Here is a 5339-nt window from a genome sequence, read left to right as displayed (position 1 = left end):
ATTCAACACATTATTAAATGTTATTCCATCACTCTCGCAGTTTTTTCATATTACCTTTTATTCAGAGTTCATTCATTGTTCCGAAATGCCATTTTTTCAAAGGTTTGTTCTAAAGTGGTAGAGTGCAGTTTGACGCATTCAGCTGAAGGCAACATAGAAAGTATAACTTTGATTCCCATTTATTATGTAAAATACAAAATGCTTTTCTTTTTACAATATTGACCTTTTGAATTCACGTATTACATAAAAACATATATGCGACAGGTATAATATTTCATGCCAAAGCGTTTTGTCCCTTTGATAAAGCCTTCCTCTGACAATTTCCAACACAGAAGAGGTCATTATGCTAAAACAGAGTTCAACATGCTTATTGCCTATCAATATTTCAGAAGAAACTGTTGAAATAAAATGTTGCAAAGCATCTTAATTACCTACTGCGGGTATTTTCTTATGGCGTATGGCACTCATTTGTAGCCCTTTAACTCCCACTAGAACTTGATGGTTTTGATTGATTACCAGTACAATAAGTTGGTTGGGCACCACTGGCATTCGGTGAGGTCGTTTTTCTCAGAAAGAAAAAAAGAAAAGGGATGAAGCCCTCCTGACCTTCCAAGACATGGTACAATACGTATGTGTGTGTGTGTGTGTGTGTTTACACAGACACACTTACATTGTTGCTGGGATGTCCTCCTTGGGATGTCCTCCTTTCGCCTCTCCCTCTGTTAAATTGCTGGATATTGTGACCTCCGTCTTTGCCCGTCTCTGCTGCTGCAGCACATTGGGTGGAACATCATTTCAGGAATAATAATCAAACAGGAGAGTGAGAGACCCATTCTTTTTTAAATCTCTCTTTAGATGTGGGCTGAGAAGGGAGAAAATAGTTCTAAGAACCCCATTACTGTTGTGTCAGCACACAAACAACTTTTGGTCGCTGGCTTTTTGTCAACATCCTTTTTTGGAACGAGCTCCTGTATCCCCTGTGGTCTTTCATCTTCCCCCGTATCATTCTCGCCTGTGTTTTGACTGAGTTTGGAAATCAGATGAATTTGTTGGCGATTTCCTCCAGTGACATGTCTCATGTAAATTGTCACTCCCTAATGCCGATCACACGACAATTTCAAGATACCCGGATTATGAGTCACAGTCGTGTATTGGCATCAGTACTGACAATCTGATGACTTTGAAAGTGTGTGTGTGTAGGTACTATAATACAGCTATGATGTAATGTGTTTACCATCTGATTCTAGCGCGCTTACATTTGCTAATAAGCACTAAACATGGAATACAGCGGAGGATCATTAGCTTTGCAGATATTCGTCATGCACTAAAGTATTGAACAGTGGCGTTTGTATCAACGCTATTGTAGCTTTGGGGGTTAGCCGGTTAATTTACCGATCTCAAACTGCTGAAGCCTCATACTATATAATTTAATATGTATTGTTCACCAGAATGGAGGACTGTGTGTTTTGTCCCCCAACTCTTCCATTGCAATAGGACAAGGGGAATTATTTCTTTCAATGTACAGTACACGTTGAAAACTCTTCAAACTATTTTATTGAAAATTACTTGATTAAAATGTGAACCCAGCCTTTAATTTTGAAGAGACCTTTTTCCACAGCAGATAATTGGACTTGACACAACAATAAAAGCACGGTGTTATGCATGCCATTTGTTTTTTGCTTGTGCGTTCCAGGTCCCTGGTCCTGTTCGTGCTGGCTCACTGGGACACTTCGATGGACCGGAGCCATGGTTAATATTATTACTTCAACCTTGTGGTTTTCCAGCTATGCATTCGAATGAGCACACAGTGCAAGCATTGTGGCAAGTTCACATCTGGAGTTGTGATTGTCACTGCAACACAAACAGCTAAACAGTACCAGCAAATTTGCGCTTACCCGTAAAACCTCTGAATTCATTTTTTCTAGGAGAGGAAAAAAAGAACAAGTGGAACAAAGTAATCCGATGGCTGAATTAGCAGAGTAGATTTGATGTTTTAAATCCCACACTTACCTTCCGCAGTTTGTTTTTCCACTATATTTGTTTTCTTTTGAGGCAATTAATTTGTTTCCAATTGCTAAGCTGTTTTAGTAAAACTAATATTATAGCAGAATCTTAACCTGAAGAATCTTAACCTAAACCCGGTGTGTAAAGGGCTTTACACACCGGGGCTGTGACGAATAATTGTCACGCAAATGCAAATTACTTGTGTGCAAATATGATATTTCTAAGGCTTATTATGAAAGGAAAAGAACGCAAGGAGCGGATCTGGTCTGTGATGCCTTTGTCGAGGTTGAAAGGACAAATACAGTTTGCCGCCTTGGTTCAAACTACGGAGCCTTATTGTTGGTATTCATGACAAATACAATCTCAGAAGAGACAGCCTTAAGGCCTTTACACACCGGGGCCATTTTTGTGCAATTAATTCCCAGAGCAAGATATATTTTTTCTAAGTCATTACTGACACAAAGGGTGTTAATTGTCTAAAGGCTATGAAATCAGATGTTATGAAACTTGAGCAACTGTTCCTCCTTATGTTCCACTCAGTCTTCTGCAAATCATGCCATTACAGATGAGTGGATTTACATAAAGCAGGCAAATATTGCTGCTGAGGCTCAGTAATTACAGGCTGGCTACTAGTTACAATCGTGAAGTGTGCATCTGCTAGAATGCTCTCCCTTTGTTCCCCCAAGACGTGATGTAAATACTTACACCCGGGAAATATAAACTTAACGACCCTAACATATGGTTCTGAATGAGGGCACACAGATTCATTGCCAATATTTGGACAGACGTGTTTTGTAAAATTAACATAATATTTATTCAAGGATTCAATAAAAATCATCAAAACATGCAGAACAAACGGAAAAACATGCAAAGCAAAACAAGTAAAACTGAGGCAAAACAAGCAGACAAAACAGGCAAAACAGAGGCAGCAAAACAGCAGCAGGTGAAGCTACAAATGATAAACAGATTAAAAGGGCACACCATGCTGCAAAATAATACAAGTTAAGATTGTGACTACTTACCACCTCAACAAGGGGTAAGTACAGTCCGACGGCAACAAGAGGAGGAATATGTCTGAAACTCACCACAGCACCAAGACAGGGGCCAAAAAGGAGTGAGGCCAGGACCACAGGTGCCTTATAAATGCTGGTACTAATTGAGGGGGAGGAGCCTAGCCTGAGGGCTGCGTTCACAACCCTACACTTCCTTCTCTGAGGAGCGTTCCCCACTACACAAACATTGAATCGACTGTCAATCTGCGTAGCACACCTGAACAGATAAATAAGATAAAGTCGGAATCATGTTGCTCCCACTCGCTTCCAAAGAAAACAGTAGACCCTACTCGGCCGAGTCTACGGCAGGCTGGCAGCGCCCCTATTGGCTGGTCCCTCAAACAACCCGTCCTGTTGTGCTTTTCAAAACAAATATACTATCTCATATTTTCTTGTGCAAGACTTTATTCTGAAGGATTGATGTTTCCTTTCTATTTTCGTCTGATGGCCATTTATATAACACAGCACGGTAAGTTGTTCTTGGAGTACTTGCATTCACAAGTCTTCCCTTTGTTTTCATCGGTCTGCATTTGTTTCCGAGGCAACCATATTCGAGCAGCAGGGCCAGCAAGAGAAGAAAAAAACATCATAGACTCTCTCTCTCTCTCTTCCCTCCAGCCAGAGGACATCAGCGCATCTCAGCCGGATGTCTAATAATAACCAACGCTTAACAGGACGTTTTCTGTCGCATCATTAGGAATGTTGAGCGGGTGCCTTCAGATAACTCCTCAGTGTTACAATGCAAAATAAGAAGTACAATCAACCCAATTAATTACACTGATTAACTAACCTCTATTCCACCAAGGACGCAGAGACGCAGAGTCAGATAGGTCAAACTGTTCTTTTTAATAACATCATTTACATCACTCATTGTCTTCAGTTGAGAACGGAACAGCGTGAAATAGCGTGAAATAGCATCATCCGTTTTCCACCCATAATGTATCATTTATGAATACACAGACATTGAGTTAGATTTAACAGAAGTTGAATAAAAAGTATTTCTTTGTGCCTATGACTTGCTGTCCTTTCCACCATTCGAACTCTGGAGTCATCTGCAGTAGGGGCGTGGAATACAGAAGCAATGTTTGGTTCATGATAACTCTTCAAAACTGGTTGTTATCACACAGGGTCACCAGGCCTCGTCATGAGTCATAACGTGGACCTTGCACATTGCGGAAAGCATCATATTGTTAAACATATGGGACAACAGCTAGTTGGCTGCTGTCCGTTTGCATTGTCGTTTGATTTATTCGTATTCCAAGTAACCTCTTGCTTAGTCAAAGAGGATAGAAAGCAACCAAACCATGTCATGCTTTTCGGCTGACAGGCACTTCTCTCTGTGGCCAGTAAATTATTCATGGCATTGGAGACCAATCATAGGGTATGAAATCTGGCTTTACTCCACTGCAAATTAGCATAGCCAGTGTGGATTTCTCATGTGTCATACAGTGTACATGAGTACAAAGCCAGTGGGCTACATCTAAAAAAACAAAAAGGCCATTAAACACCTTCAGATCCCACAGTGAGATCTGTGTAAATTCCTCCATTTTCCAGCTCCAGCATGCAAAAGCTTCCAAATCTAAGAACAAGATTTCTTCAGAGGATAGACGAGTTCAATATGCAGCCATATCAGCCAGGCAATGCTTGCGGCTCGTCTCCTGCTGCTCTGGGAGTTAAATCAATGGAGATGTAACAGCTTGGTCTCTACCTGCAACTCTGCTCACACTGTATCTTTTCTCCGGTCAGAATTGAAGCTACAACACGATCAAACTACCCTGGGATGACAAATGGAGGCCCCAGTGGAGCCTGACAGTTCTGAGAAAACTGTGTTTTGTTGAGATGTTGTAGAAATTGATAGAATTCACATTAGCATTAAATAGCAGTATCGGCATGCAAAGGAATTAAAATATATGTAAACAGATTAAATACATCAGCAACAATATCGATATGGGGAATAGATTTTTTTTTCTCTCAACCATGAATTACATTTTGATTTGTCTTTTTTACATTTATTTTTAAAAGTTGAAAGCAAGTTTTCATTAATTGACCTTGTTTTGTACACAAGATAAAGCAACCATTTCTCTTCATTGTTCTTGTCCATCTCAAAAAAGAACAAAACCAACACCATGGCATATGTGGGTAGTGACTCAAAGATATATATATATAAACTACAGTACCCAAGCTCATGTAAAGAACATGTCAGCCAGTGCAACCGTTCAAATATCACATGCCAGACACTTTTTTTTCTTCATTTACACAATATAATTTCCTTTGTTTTTGTAA

The sequence above is a fragment of the Melanostigma gelatinosum genome (assembly GCF_949748355.1).
Source record: "Melanostigma gelatinosum genome assembly, chromosome: 21".
Lineage (NCBI taxonomy): Eukaryota > Metazoa > Chordata > Actinopteri > Perciformes > Zoarcidae > Melanostigma > Melanostigma gelatinosum.
The sequence above is the reverse complement of the archived record's forward strand: the minus strand, read 5'-3'. Positions refer to the sequence as shown.